The sequence below is a fragment of the Ixodes scapularis genome, unplaced genomic scaffold, assembly GCF_016920785.2.
Source record: "Ixodes scapularis isolate PalLabHiFi unplaced genomic scaffold, ASM1692078v2 PGA_scaffold10__122_contigs__length_95168666, whole genome shotgun sequence".
NCBI lineage: Eukaryota > Metazoa > Arthropoda > Arachnida > Ixodida > Ixodidae > Ixodes > Ixodes scapularis.
The window spans coordinates 11,299,129-11,315,524 of NW_024609836.1; the positions used below are offsets into that span (position 1 = coordinate 11,299,129).

General features: G+C 45.9%; 1 pseudogene; it reads right to left on the bottom strand.

Annotated features, from left to right (window-relative positions):
• Positions 1-8,403: 8,403 nt before the first annotated feature.
• Positions 8,404-16,169, bottom strand: LOC115319654 (annotated as a pseudogene).
• Positions 16,170-16,396: the final 227 nt, after the last annotated feature.

The window sequence follows — 16,396 nt, forward strand, 5'->3', positions numbered from 1 at the left end:
TATCAGGACCCCTAAACTAAATACAAACATGGGCGACATGAGGGAAGCCGCATTGCCATCGACCAGAAGATGGCGGCGAGCCCGGTAAGCGCGGGTTTCGCAACGTCCTGCGACATGGCGCAATTGCTTTTGGTGCATATCTGTCTCCGAGACATGTTTCTTTCCGCGGCATTAGTCTCGATGGTCCTTTCTAAGTGTGTCCCTAAGCATTCCGGTGCTTCGATAGCCGGCAATGCCGCGGTCGTCGCCGGGGGCGATGCGTGTTATCGAGGTCGGCTACACGGTTATGCGTGTATGACCGAACAAAAACATGTTTTTTACAACCTCGCATGATTTCTGAACGAATTATCCGTTACTCATCGTGTAAATTTATGGTAATTTGTGTAAATAGCGTGTTTTTCACCCCAAATATTCGCCAAATACACGAGACTTGCTAACAGTGTATAGCTTGCCTCTGGCACCACCTTTCCTCCTAAGTTGACAACCAGAGGGAAAACCGTTTTAAATGTGACAGCCCTCATCACAGAAACTATGCCTTGCTTCTTTACAGGCTTGAATAAAATCATGTTATCCTCGGGTGCCCCTTGACATTATCATATTATGAATGGCGACTGTGTTCCTAAAAGTTTGATATCGATTTCGAAAACATCTGTGAGTTTGTCTGTTCGGTTGCTTTCATCGTCGACTGCTTCGTGTTTGTATGTAATGGTCACAGCAGGGGTAACAGTAAGGCGCTTTTGTAAGGCGCTGCGACAGCCGGGAGTGCAGCAGGTCGCCATGCTCGCTCATTAATTGGCAAAGGACTCGAATCTCCAGGCGCCAAAAAGCTACGCTTACGATCCTACGACGAGCCACCGATGAAACGAGCGAAAACACGAGCAACAACGAGCACCAGACATCACCGAGAATCGATGTTTGGGGTAGGGTGCCTCGATAAATGCGCCTCCGTCCAGGGTGGAGACATCTCCGTCGGCGCTGCCATCTTGGTTCAAGCGCATGCCGATGCGCTATTGCGGGCGGGCTACTTCTAGCCTAGGATGCGCTTACGTAGGCTTACGTCATGCTACTTCCATTTCGCGTTGTGTTCTCCAACTCAGACGCGCGTTTTAGTCTTTTTACTCATACAAATAAAGAATAAATGAGCGGATGCGACGCAAACGTTTTGAAAAGCGAGCGCACGGGCTTTGGGTTCTCACGCCTTTTTATTTATTTATTTATTTATTTATTTTTTTATTCTTATATTAAGTGACCCACCAACAGCTTACCGCCTCCTTAGTGGTGAACTTATCAATCAGTCAATTAGCAGTACAATTTTATACAGGATAAAAGCGAAATGTTAGGAAAAAATAATAGCCTCAACTCACTTTCGAAATCTACGCTCTTCGTCAAAAATATCAAGACCTGTGCCACACAGGCAAACAGAATGCCATTTACAACGAATGACATTCGTGTGATCAACGAATCGGCTCGCGATCTGTCGCGCGTGGAACGCCCCATGCTCGGAGTGTCGCGCGCTGATTGGCCGATCGTTTAAATGTCATTTGTTGTAAATGGCATTGGAGTTGCCCTTGTGGCACGGGTATAACATTCCCACAAATCTGTGGTGGCTACACTTTTTTTTTTTTTGCTAAAGCGAGTGCAGCACTTTTAAGTGGCGACCCTTATGCGTATTCATCGAGATATGAGGTAGCACATAATGGCAGAATATTATACATTTTAGCGACTTTGCGACGGGTTGTTAAATGGAGCAGCTGTTCTTCCATTAGGAGGTGCTTATTGCAGAGCTCGGTTTGTATATTACGCACTTGTTCAGTAATTTATTATGCTAAATATGTTTGCTATAGTCCGTTGCAACTCAAGAAGGTAGGGCGAGGGAGAAGAAGGCCGGGGAAGAGGAAGCAGACGAAAGGCTGGAGAGGAAAGGGGGAAACCTCCTCCTCCCTCTAGCGTTCAAACCTGCTTTTTTCTCGCCGGCCTTCCTTTCCCTCACCCTACCTTCTTGAGTTGCAACGTACTATAGCACATGCCACGTTACAGGAAAAATACAAAAATACCTGAACTCAATATACAACAAGATTTATTTTTGCAAAAGCGAAAAGCTGCCTCTGTTTTACTAGCATAACCATCATCTGACTCTTCCGCAGGCACGTATAGCCGGGGGGGGGGGGGGGGGGGGGAAGGGGGGGCATAGGGCCCGGCTTCCCCCTCCCCGAAATTTTCCATTTTGCTGGGACCTCCTCTCCCCCCTCCCATGATGCAGCATTTTGTCATGGGCGCCCCCCCCTTTCCCCCTCTCCCCCCCCCCCCCCCCGAAACAAAATCCTGGCTACGTGCCTGCTCTTCCGGCTGACTTAGCCAATGCAAGTAAATGCGTAGGCGCATTACTACAAAACGCTCCAACAACCTGCGCATTAGATCTGGGTGTTCGCTGCGCTCAACACTGGGAACAGGAACAGATTGCTCAATAATTTTTCTCACGGTCTTCATTGAGCTCTTCAAAAGACAAATGTCCTCTTCTTCTGGGAACGCTTTAAATACCCCCTCACAACAAGAAACCAAGTTGAAGACTTCCAGGCTGACGTAGGCGAGGTGTTTTCCACCTAGAACATATTCTTTCATATGCACAAGAGCATGCTCCTCGGAAGCCTCTTCTGCAGTGAGCATTTGTGTGCAGACACGGCACGACTGTACAGCAGAGAGCAGAGGTTTAACCAAAAACCCTGCCAAATGAGCAACAATGTCGGACTAAGCTCTAGAGAGTGGTTCCATTTCTATAATCTCATCATCTCCTAAAGGCTCTTCAACTTCCTGCTGCACCTCTTTGATTTGGAGAGGAAATCTACCAGGTAGGTGCTGCCGCCATTGTCGTAGCCTGATATTTTTGCGACTTTGATGAACTGGCTTACTGTCACAATTTTGAGTGCATTTTTCACGTCAAATGTGTTTGGCACTGGGAAAATCATTCTGACAACTGAAAAAGGGTTCTCAAGACGGTCTCGAGCTAACCGTCCTGTCAGCAGAAAATTGTAGCCACACTCTTTCAAAGGAACACCGTGCAATTGCAACACTACAGTTGTCGACATTAGTACCCCTGCCTGGCACTGCTTCCATACTTTCTGCACTCCGGTCCCCAAGCTCTCAACAACAGAAATACTGAGCTTCAGAGTTGAAATGGCCTCCTGATACTTGCTCTCATTCGCAAAACTCAAAGCAACGACAGGATGGCGAGAGGTCATTAGGGTGTACCATTTAAACACCAGTCTAAAAAATCAGGCAGTTGCTTCGGCCTCAACTGGCAGTTTGTTCTGTTGAATAAAATACCGAATGGCAGAGGGAGCTTCCCTGAATAGCAGCACCGCTATTCCGACTTTCATTTTCGTGAAATCGCCATTGGACACATGAGCCCTGTGTAAGTTGGGTGCCACACGCAGTGTCCAACATTAGCACCATTTCCACATGCTCTATTGAGACTTCACGGCTTGGCAAATTGAACTTGGAGACTACCTCGTCACTTAGGTGCATTACGTCTTTTCGTACGAGGTGCCCTCTTATCTTTTTTCAACACATGCGTGGGGTCTGCCTTGAAGAACAATGGCTTACCATCATCACAGGGATGCGGCATACAGCATACGGTCACAGAACTGCGGGAACTGGAGAGGTTCAGCGATCTACACATGACACGGTTAGAACTGCCCATATTTATTTATTTATTTTATTTATTTCGCATAGTGTCAGCCCCGGGTCGGGACTCTTACAGGAGTGGAAAAAAAGAACAATTCAACTGTGGTACACATGGTTCAAAAGCACACCCGTTCATTCACATACAGATCATGCCAATATACCTAAATATCAAGAAACACGCTTAATGAAGAAAAGAACTTTTCTGCATCTTGACATGGTACTATACTTTCCGGCAGGAAATTCCACTCGCATATTGTGCGTGGAAAAAATATTTTTTAAAACATTCCTTGGTGTATCTGTATTCTTGTATATGTCGACTATGTTTGTTTCTTGAAATTCTATATTGGTGAGGCGTAATATAAGATGCTTTTTTCAATAAAAACAAGGTCATTAAGAATTATAAAGAGAAGTTTTTAACGCTTGGTTTTTCTCCTACTGCTAAGCGATGGAAGGCCGGCTTGCGAACAAAGATGGGTAGGTGATTCAAGTCGGTGATAACCAGAAAATATAAAGTGCGCTGCAAGCCGCTGGACTCTTTCCAGTTCCCACTCAAGATACATCACGTGAGGATCCCACACTTCTGACGCATACTCAAGTAAAGGCCTGATCAGCGTTTTGTACGTCGCTAGCCTTGTTTCTACGGACGCAAAATTAAGGGATCTTCGGAGAAAGCCCAATATGCTATTGGCCTTTTTATCTATATTATGGACGTGCATACTCCATTTTAGGTCAATTTAATGTTTATTTAATGAGATGAAGATTTTAGCCCCATAATTTGGGGCCGGCTACTTCGATGCTAGTAATGGGGTAAAGTATGATATGATATGTTCAATAAATATGAAGTCTGGGCATAATGAGTAACAAAGTAAACTATGAACGTGCTGCGTTAATATCACAAGCAAGTGCACTTTGAGAAGTACGACATGTACAGTAGGCTACAGTGGTACAAAATATGCGCAATTAAATCCTGCTATACCAGTAACTCATATTCATTGAACTTAATATTTGGCTTCTATCTTTGAGTCCTTCAGAAATGCAGTTAGTGAGGCTAATGCACGCTTTTGTTTCGTTAAGTCGAGCCAAGGACCTAGAACTTTGGCGGGAGAAAATGGACGATTGTCGAGTATCCCGATACTAATCCGTAAGCGAGCGCGCCACTGATCATATCTCGGGCAGTTCATGATTAAATGTTCGACTTTTTCGACCGGGTTGTCGCACGTGCAACTCGGTGTTTCTACTTGTTTTATCCGGTGAAGGAAGCTTCCCGTGATCGTGACGCCAAGATATTTCAACTCATTCGCGCAAGACAGCAAAGTACCATTAAGTTTGTAGGGAAATATTAATGGTTGACGTTTGTGAGTGATTGTCATACATACTGATTTTTTTTTTAGATTTAGAGGCATTTGCCATGTCGCACACCATTCATCTATTCTAGTCAAAAATCTATTTAATTTCTTCTGATCAGAGGCCGCATGAACTTCAGTGAATATAAGACAATCGTCCGCAAAGAACCTAGCATGCACTTCTTGATCCCCTACTAGATCATTTATAAATACTAAGAACAACGGGCCCAACACGGACCCTTGAGGAACCCCCGACGCAACATCACACATATCTGAATAGTCATTTTTGATGCTTACATACTGTCTACGATTTTTTTTAAAAAGGATTCGATCCAACCTAGCAACAGCTGGTTTTTTTTAATATCGGACGTAATTTAATCATTAACTTCTCATGGTTGACTTCATAAAAGGCTTTCTGGAAATCTAGAAGGATACAATCTACCTGTCCGCTGGCGTCTAAAACGCGAGAAAGAAAATGTACGACCTCAGTTAGTTGCGTTACAGTAGATAGACCCTTTCTAAATCCATGCTGCTTGTCATTCAATAAAGAATGAGTGGCTAAAAATGATTTAATATGCTTTGAAACTATGTGCTCTAGGAGTTTACAGCAACTTGATGCTAATAAAATTGGCCGGTAGTTCATTACACTGCACGCATCACCTGACTTTAAGATTAGAATTACTTTAGCCATTTTCCAATCATCCGGTATAGCAGCTGACTGTAGTGATTTTTGAAAAATAATGAAAAGATAATTGACTGACCATTCTGCGTATCTCTTTATAAAAGAATTTGGAACCTGATCGGGTCCCTCTAAATTCGAATGGTCAATGTTGAGCAAAAGCGAAAAGATTCCCTCGTATGAAAAAAATACATCATCTATCGCCGGGATGTTTGCGTACGTATGAAACACTGGTGCCATACCATCGTCACTAGAAAATACTGTAGAAAAAACTTATTGAACGTATTGGCTATATCCACCGGTTCAATGACTGGCTCATCATCACTAATCAGCTTTGTGATTTCGCTTTTCCTGGGAGAGAGATACCACCAAAACTTCTTGGGTGCAGTTAATAGGAAGTTAGACATTGTAATATTATAAAACTTGTGTTTAGCATTTTTTATTGCTGTCTTTAGGCTGGCACTCAAAGTTAGAATACTTGCACATATGGTTTCACAATTGGTTTTGCGCAGCTGCACACTACATCTCGAGATTTTTCGCTTTTCATGTACGATATCTTTCGTGATCCACGGATTGTTTTTATGCCTTTTTTTTTGTCCTTATGAGAACGTATTGATCAATGCATTCGATAACTATTTCTTTAAACTTCAGCCATAGATCGTTAATATCGTTTGCAGGGTTAAGACTCAAATCTGTAAAACCGGGATAACTAGACTCCAACTTATCTAATATACCAACATCATCCGCGTAATCGAAGTGTTTGTTTGTTGTGACATCGCAACACGTACTTGGCAGGTTTTCCAGATGCAGAGGCAAAGGAACCATGGAGTGATCAGACATGCCTGGCACTACACTATATTCAAATGGGTACAACATGACGCTGTCACTAAAAAAGCATAAGTCAAGAACAGATTTGCATCCACTTTGGTGTCGTGTATAGTCTTTCACTATCTGGGTTAAACCGTGAGAGAAAGTCATATCGATCAATGCAGAAGCCAAAATGACGTCCTTGTTTCCAGCCGTTAACGCATCCCAATCAATGCCTGGTACATTAAAGTCTCCCGCAATTATAACATTATGGTTGTTGGCCCGGGTTTTAATCAAAAAGTCATTTAATTTGGCTATGAAGCCAAAGCCGCAACCGGGTGGACGATAGACAGCCCCTATCAATGTTTTGATGTTGGGCAGTTTTACTTTTCACCAAACGCTCTCAGTGTTCGATGAGTTTTCGATTAAGTTTCAGACAAGGTCACGCTTAACAATTATAGCGACACCACCTCCACTGCTGCCATGGTCTTCCCTTAGTATTTTAAAACCTGGAGGGACTATCTCATCATCCAACACAAGCTCATGCAGCCACGTCTCTGTAACTACCGTGATTTCAGGGTCATGTTCAATTAGAATATGTTCCAAGTCCTCTACTTTGTTAATAATACTTCTTGCATTAAGGTTAATAAAAAGAAAGCTTCGTTGGTCTACTAATACTTTAAGTCATATCGGTTGCGACTGCCTAACTTGATATTCTCTTTCTGTAGTAATCCTAACTTTATCATTTATGCTGTCATCCCAAACATACGTAGTTCCATTTATTTTTAACTTGTCATACATGAGAACACACTTATCACCATTGGTTCTGTTTACCCGTCCATTCTCCCAAAGTTTCCGTCGAATATTTTTAACCCTTAAGGAAAAATCATCATTAATAAATATCTTCGTTCCTTTTAGCTTGTTTGCGCTGCGAAGGATTGCGGTTTTTTCATTGAAGTTATCTAATCGCAGAAAAACTGGTCTTACTCTATCTGGTATCTGTCTTCCCAATCTTTCTATCTGCTGTACACTCTCGACGTCGATTCCTAGTTTCTCTTTGAATACATTGTCAACATGCGTCTTAACGATGCTTGGGTTTCGTGCTCATTTTCTAGAATGCCGTAGATTATAAGGTTTTTACGCCTTTCCTGGTTTTCTAGGAGCTCTGCTTTCGTCTGCAATTCCCTGGAGGTTTGCTGCAGATCCCTTAGAGACGTATCTATTGCGGAAATTTTATTCTGGGCTTTCTGCAGTTCACTAGACAATCGCTCTAAGTTAATAACCGAGTTTTCGATTGATTCGAGTCGTTTACCAAAGCCTTCTTGATTTTTCCTTATGTCTTCTACATTTAGAGCAATTTGCCTCTGACCCTCAAGCAGCTGATCCATAGCCGTATCAGGTCCTGGATTAAGCTCGACATCACCGCTGAGATTTCACGACAAAGCGATCACTTTCCAACACTCGGAAATAGTTTTACACAAGCTGCGTGGGCTCGGCAGCACTATCAATGCAGCACAATAATCTCTAGCACACTTGTAAAGGGATTTTCTACTAACCTGTACGTAGAACAGGAAGCGATTAGCCATCTCTGCTCTGAACGTGCTGCCAAGCCCACTGAAGCGATGGCGATGCCACGGACTGCTTTTAAGCAAAGCTATAAGCCCCGCCTCTGTCGCAGTAGTCGATGCGTGGTGTTCCAACGCACATCTCCTTATCCTGGCGCTGTCGATGACTGGGAGGACTTCCTTGCCCTGCCCGGAATGAGACTGATTGCCGATGTAGTTCATGATGTCGGAGCATGATGTTGCAGTTCCTGGGCCGGCGTCACCGAAGTCAACCGTTCCCGCGATGGAGGACGGCCACAGCAAGATCTGTACGTAGAACAGGAAGCGATTAGCCATCCCTACTCTGAACGTGCTGCCAAGCCCACACCGCGTCCCTCGTCCCACAGAGCACATGCAGTGAAATGTCCGCACAGAGCTTGATTAAGTCAACAACAAACTTCTTCAGCTCGTCTTCGTTGATATATGCGCCCGTGTAGTGGTATGCTATGACTTGCTTCCAGCGCGAGTTGATCCCTACCACCATAAAAACGAGAGCATGATTTCCACGATGGTCACTCTTAGGCAGCGTCGTTTTGCCAAGCAAAGTGTCATTGCCACGGTCCAACACAACGCCTTTTCGAATTTCCATTTCATCAAGAAAAAGGACGCAATCCTTTTCAATGTCTGACATCGCAGCGACTTTCGTTTCATGACACGCAATATTTCAGTTAGCTCACCGGGCTGAAATGACAGGTGTTGCAGTCGGGAGGGGCAACCCCCTCCCGACTGACACACCTGTCGTCGGAAGAAAAATGAAAGCCGTTTACAAATCCCTGTAACCCCGAATTGAAGCGCAGCTCTTGAGGAGGAGTAGGGAAGGGTACTGAGGGGGGTTACGTCACCTGCGGGTAGTCACGTGACCCCGGGGGGGTCACGTGATCTCGGGGGAGTGGGGTCACGTGACCTCGGGGGGGGGGGGTCACGTGACCCCCCCACCCCCCCCGGTTACGCCGACGCCGCTCAGGCTGGAAACCGGCCCCTAAGAGCTGCGCTCTAAAAACCCCTCCCGGGAGGGGGATGCTTTGCTCAAGCAGGGGGTTGCCCTGCTCAAGTTTGCCTGTGGAGCCACAGGCAAACTTGAGCTCTAGTCCCTTCCGTGTGGTGTCAGCACTCCAAGCACAGCCTCTTCTGTTCAGTTTTTCTAAAACACGTTTTTCGTCCACGTTTAGAAATGTCAAATTTCTGGTCAAGGTGGAAAGTTTTGTTTTTAACTGCCTTGTTTTTCTTAAAGCTCTCTTTAACGTCTTCTTTGCAGCTGACAGGCTCTCTTCCAACTCGCAGTTTTTCCTTTTTGTGTTTTGCAAAGTTTTCTGCAGTTCAGTTATATGCAGTGTCACGATATCAACTGTATCGTCCAGGCGGTCGTGCACATTTTCTTCTGAAATGGGGCTTGTCTGAGTGTCCTCCGTGTCAGAGTCTTTTTGGTCCGAGACTCGTGCGGCAGAAATTGATGAAGGACCTGCAGTGGTGGTGGCACCTCCACGATCAGCCGGAGGAGCTCGCGGTGCGGGGGGCTTTCTTCGCTTCGGCTGGGCTGCGCAGAAAAGGGAGAGACAGCACAAATCTAAACACAAAATAAAATTGTACGCAAACGAGTGAGGCACAGACAGTAATAGTACCTCATATAGTAATAGTAACACTTACGTCTAAAATCAAACAACGAGGTACAGCTGTCCGCTTAAAACGTCGCCGACCATCTTGTCGGTTCATCTCGTGCTGGTCTTCTTTGAAGTTGCGCTGAAATAAGCAAGAAATGAGATTGTTATTTATGTGCAGATTGGAAGGCACAGACGTTAGTGTAAACAAAAATTGAAGAAATTATTTCCATAATATCTCACGTCAAAACACTCCTGAATATATATATTTTTTTAACTTTTACCATAAAGTAAGCTTTGTTTTATTTAATTTTGCGACCTTGTACGAAGGGACCGATGTAAGTACTAGTTAAACAGGGACAAGGTCTTGTTATTTCGTCAAGCACGTCGAGCGGTGCGACATGACCATGAAATATATCAGACGTCGACTACCGAGATATGTCGCGATTTTTGCATTCGCGAGTATCGTCTCGAAAACATATTATTGATCATGCTCGAGATTCACCATCAACGATTATTTTGAATTAAAACGAAAGAAACACACAAGAGGACGAAACAGACGACACGTTTCGTCGTCTTGTCACAAGAGGACGAAACAGACGTTTCGTCCTCTTGTGTGTTTCTTTCGTTTTAATTCAATGTACATTACCAACACGCTCAAGTCTATAACGATTATTTCCACACACACAAAAAAGAATCCGACTAAAGAAAGAAAAAGGTTGGTGGCCAGTCGCGAATGAAGGCTATTGATCGAAAGGTGAAGATAGCATGCAGTTACTGAACTACTGAAACTTGGTGTACGCGCACGCGACAATATTCCGCCCTTATCAGATCGTTTCAGGCTCTTTGAATAGTAAAATAAGCACAAAACGTTATCACAAAGTTGTGGACGAGCGAGATACTCGCACGCTGGAGAGCTACCGCCTCAACCTATTTTAATCGGCAAGTCTAATTAGTGGATATGCCCTAACGGCAGAAAACTGGTATCGATATGGGTATTACCATTAAAACTCGGGATGGAGTACTTTAAAGAATCAATTCCTTACGTCACAACTCCGATTGATCGCTCGATCCGACCGGTGAGACAAAGCGAGGCCTGATTTTGAGTCGAGCAACTCCGATCATGAAGCAATCGATCGAGCTGCTAAGACAATTTCTGAATAGTGCCTAATATCGTAATAAAGTGGTCGTGCTTTTGTAACTTACCTCGCAGAACCTTGAGGTGTTACTTGCCTTACAACAATCGCGTTTGACGCAGGACTCCCATTTCCTTCTTCGTGCCTTTTCTTGGGGTAAGCGGAAGCATCGGACTCCCTTTGCCGACAAAGCGGCACACAGCGGTACAGAACAGCCGGTCATGCTTGTGCTCGGACGACTGCTGTTAAGATCAGTAGGACCCACCGATCTCATAGAGATCGGTGGGTCCTACTGATCCTAGTGGTAAGACCAGAAAGACTTTTTCGCGCACAGCTCGGCCCACGGTGAAAGATAGTCGTGCCGCACGTCCAACCGCACGCACCGCACGCATACTCCGTCGTTTGAACCAAGATCGCGTCGTGGCGAGGAGGTGGCGGCGTGGCGCGGGTCAAACAATGTCCTCGCCCTGCAAGGCGGCGCTGACATCGAGGCACCCTAGTTTGGGGTAAGGACCTTAGTTTGGGGGCGACCACAGCGCCACCTCTCGCGCGCTCTACGAATTGGTGCGTGCACGCCTGCAAGCGAGTTTCCAAACTTACCCCCTCTAGTAACCTTGGTTTGCAGTGTCCGCCTGATACATCTCGGCCATACAGTGGCATATAATTTTTTATGTGCTCGCAGATTGCACAGGCTATTGCTTGTAATGGCACGAGTGTGTAGGCTATTAGAAGGGTGCGGCTAGAGCAGCTGCATATGCTCCGCTTGCGGAGCAGAGTATCGCAATGGTCCTACATGGGCGACCATGTTGGATCCAAGGCCGCACTGCGGGGAGCGGCCGTCGCTGCTTCAGGAGATATGCAGGCGCAGATGGCGTGGCTGTGATGCGGCGTGCTGCGGCGTGTGGAACAGAGAAGATATAGTACGGCGACACGTCACGCGTGCACCGTCGTCTCGTCATTTGTCTCCTGTTTGTTTCTATGCCATCGGTAGAACGTAGTAGCCGACGAACACGTCACCCCTTTGAAAGCCGTAGTTACGCGTTGTTGTCTGGTTCGAAGTGCCCGGATATGCCAGTCAAGTATCACTCCGCGAACGCTGCAGACGCGGGCTACGCGATCGTCTTCCTTGTCGTCTGCATCTCAGACTTTGGAAACACGTTTTAGAACATCGCTCGCGGTATAAAACAACGCGATCATACTGTACCGAGTGGCTACACATAAAGTTTAATTACCAAAAAACTTTCAAGCTCGTTCGATTTGAGTGTTTGATGTATTTTTCGCAAAAATAAAGCGAGAAAGATGCTCCGCCCAAAACTTGGCGCCTCCATGGTCGTTTTCCCTCATGAAAGTTGGGTCCAGTCCGCCAGTTCGGCGAACGTGACCACTTCTCCGCCGATACGAATTTGCGGCGAAAGGAAAAGAGACTCGATACTTTGGTTCTGCAAGCGGAGCCTATACAGTTACTCTATGTACAAGGCAGTAGAGCAACCGTGCGGCTCTTATCAGAAGCATTTAACATTGGGTGCATCCAGGCTGGCATAGACATTCTGTGCAGCAGCCAACCTCAGTTTTTAAGGGATGTCAGCCTAATAAGCACGCGCTATGCAAAACGTTCGGGGCTACACACAACGCCAACTTTAAATATTCATCTTTTTTCTTTTTTTTTTTTCACACGAGGTATGGAAGTCGAGAACAAATATCCCCTTTAAGTGCGGCGACAACCGCCGTGGTCATCTCAGTCCCGACAGGTCTGCTCGATCCGCCGGCGAGCGACGAGCACTCTGGTAATGAGAGGAGCGAAAAATACTTCTATATATTTTATATATTACTGGCGCTGATGCATTTTGTCTGGTGGGTGATTTCCGGACCGTCAAGCACACAAACGGTTCGCAGAGGCATATTCGACGCAGATAAACGAACAACATGGCGGTGTGTAATCATAGCCGCTTACAACTTCCGGGCACACAATTCGACCCGGGCTCCGAGCAACTTTTGAAGGTCAAATAGCGTAAAAACAGATTGTGTTGTTGGCTGTTAATGACACAGAGCGCTCCCGGTAGCCTCCTGCCTAGACGCCATGTTTATTCTATATCTCCAAAAACCCCCCGTCGTTCTCCTCTTCTTCAGCAAAGCCCTAACAGCACATCTCCCCCCTTTAAAACTGAAGTCTATTTACAGGTTTTACAACTCTTCCACTTCGTGTCGTGTACTCAGTCGATCCGATGTCTGGTGCTGCACTTTTATCGGTGTCTTCACTCCTAGGCACCGGTGTGAGAACAGTCGATCCGATGTCTGGTGCTGCACTTTTATCGGTGTCTTCACTCCCAGGCATCGGTGTAAGATGAAAGCTGTTTCGGCGAAGAGTATCTGAATCGGTGTCCACTAAGTATGACCTTGGGTACTCCGTTGCAGATTGCACTGTTCCTCTTTTTCGCTGATCGATAATCCAGACCACATCTCCTCTTCTCAATGGTTTGCGTTGTCTTACACCCCGTCGTCTGTCATAGTTGGCCTTTTGTTGATTTGTTCTTTTTCTTTCCCACCGTTGGAGTTCTTTGGCATTCACAAGCCTAGGTTCCAAACCAGAGGAAACAGATGGAAGGGACGTTCTCAGCCTGCGACCCATGAGTAATTCGGCGGGACTATATCCATTTCCCAATGGTGTTGCACGGTAGGATTGCAGTGCGATGTAGCTGTCCGATGTCTTCTTGAGGCTTCTCTTAATAATTCTAACAGCAACTTCAACAAATCCATTGCTCTGTGGATATCTTGGACTGGACGTCCTGTGTTCAAAACCCCATTCGTGGGCGTACTGCTGAAATGCACTTCCAATGATTCGCTGGAACTGTGGTCCATTGTCACTGAACACAACTTCAGGCGTCCCATGTCTTGCAAAAATTGACTTTAGGTGTATTATTACACCGTTTGATGTCATAGTATTCAGAAGAGCAATTTCTGGATATCTCGAGTAATAGTCAATTACTAGAAGATAGTTCTTTCCTGACAGGTAGAACAGATCCATTGCTACTTTCTGCCAAGGACGCTCTGGAAAGTTGGATGGCATCAAAGGTTCATGGCGGTTGGACGCTTCTTTGATGCATTCTGGACATCTGCGTACCATACTTTCGATGGCTGTTGAAAGTCCTGGCCACCATACAGAGTCTTTGGCTCGAGCTCTGCACTTGGTGATTCCTTGATGACCCTGGTGGATCTTCAGCAGAATATCAGGACGCATGGACAGCGGTATGATGAGTCTTGATCCTCTCATGAGCAGTCCATCTTGAACGGCGATCTCTGATCGATGTTGCCAATACTCTTTGCAGCTGTTAGGGACCTCTTTTCGGATGGGCCACCCTTTTTCGCTGTACCATGCCAACTGTTTGCATGTAGAGTCCCTGGCCTGCTTATCTTTGATTTCTTGTAGTCTCTTTTCTGTCGCGGGAAGGTCAGCTGTCACCCCCTTGACATATGCAGCCACCTCTTGCTCCAGATCTCTGTCACCAGTTTCGTTTAGAGGCTGTCGGGACAATGTGTCCGCCGCAATTAAAGACTTTCCTGGAATGTGTTTCATCACATAGGAGAATCTCATCATTCTCATCTTCATTCTTTGAAGTCTAGGTGTGATGTCAGCTAGATTTTTAGACATGAAGATTGGCACAAGCGGCTTGTGGTCGGTTTCAATTTCAATGTGAAGGCCCGTGATGAAATCTTGAAACCTTTCACATGCCCAAACTACCGCTAGGCCTTCCTTCTCCACCTGTGCGTACCTTTTTTCCGTCTCTGTGAGTGTCCGTGAAGCGTACGCCACAGGTTTGTAGGACCCGTCTTTTTGAATCTGCCGAAGCACAGCCCCCAAGCCATATGATGAAGCATCGGCTGAAATCACTGTCTTCTTTTTTGGGTCGAACAGCGTCAGTACAGGACTCGTGGTGAGTGCGTGCTTGAGCTGATCGAAGCTTCTCTGCTGTTCCGTAGCCCAAACCCATTGGTTCTTCGAGCTCAGAAGAGAATTGAGTGGGTAGGCGATATGTGACATGTTCGGTATGAACTTTGTCAAATAATTGACCATGCCCAGAAAACTTCTTAGTTCATGAACACTTGAGGGAGGCTTCATGTCAACGATAGCCTCGAATTTGGCGCTGTCTGGGCGAATTCCTTTGCGGTCGATGATGTGACCCAGGAACTTCACTCTTTGTACGTTAAATTCGCACTTGTCCGGATTCAAAGTCATTCCTTTCGCCTGGAGACGTTCCAGAACTAGGCGGAGTCTGTCATCATGCTCTTGTTGGGAGCTGGCATAAATGAGAACGTCGTCCATGTTGCATACAACACCTTCGAGACCGTTCAGAAACTGCGACATCTTCTTTTGGAAAAATTCTGGAGCCGATGATATTCCAAACGGTAGTCTCTTGAATTTGAACCTTCCGAAGGGTGTGATGAAAGTCGTTAGAGCTTGGGACTCCTCAGCAAGCTCAAATTGCCAAAACCCAGAATTGGCGTCGATCTTTGAAAAATAGCGTGCTCCGGTGAGCTGCCCGAAAACGTGTTCTCCTACAGGTAGTGGGTGAACTTCTCTTTCGACGAACTTGTTGAGGTCCGTTAGATCTACGCAAATTCGGACCTCTCCGTTGGGTTTTCTCACGATCACCATTCCAGAGCACCATTCAGTTGGCTCCTCGATTGGCTCGATTATTCCCATCTTTACCATTTCTTCGAGCTTCGTCTTGGTCTTGCCGAGAAGAGGAATGGCCACTCTTCGAGGTGTCATCATTGCGAAAGGTACAGCGTCAGGTTTCAGTTTGATCTTGTACGGAATCTTGACGTGACCCAACCCAGAAAATAACTTCGGGTATTCTCTTTTTGGGTCGACTGTGCAGCTTCGCACGGCCCCAACTTGATCAAGGCGCTGTACGATGCCTAATCGTTCACTTGCATCTCTTGAGAGAAGTGGCTGTTCCAGGTCTTCCACGATGTAGATGTCGGTCATGAATGTTTTGCCCCTGTAGTAAAGGGTCTCGTTCATGACACCAAGAACTGTCAAGGATTTCTTACTTGGACCCTTGAGGACTTTCTTGGGATTCTGTAGAGAGACATCATTGAAGAGTTCTTTGTACATCTTCTCAGGAATAACGGTGACGTCGGCCCCCGTGTCGACTTTGAATGTAATGGAGACTTCTCGGACGTCAACCTTGACTATCCATCGCTGTCCCTCTGACGTGAGCACGGTGCCAAGAAATGCCGTCTCAGACGTTGTTACCTCCCTCAGGGTGGTAGAGCTTCTGCAAACCCGTGCGTAGCGCCCCTGTCTTCTGCATTTGTTGCATGTTGCTTTTATCGCAGGGCACTTGTTCGTTTTATGCCGTTCATTGCCACATCTTGAACAGACTTTCTCGGATGTTGGTAAACTCGATCGAGAAGTTTTCTTTTCTCCATTTCTTTCCTTTCCTTCCTGTTGACTTGCTTCTTTTCTGAAGATTCTGTCAACGTTTTCTTCTGGGGACTTGTGGAGCGCAACTTGCTGTTTCTTGACAGCTTCAAACTGTCGACCCAG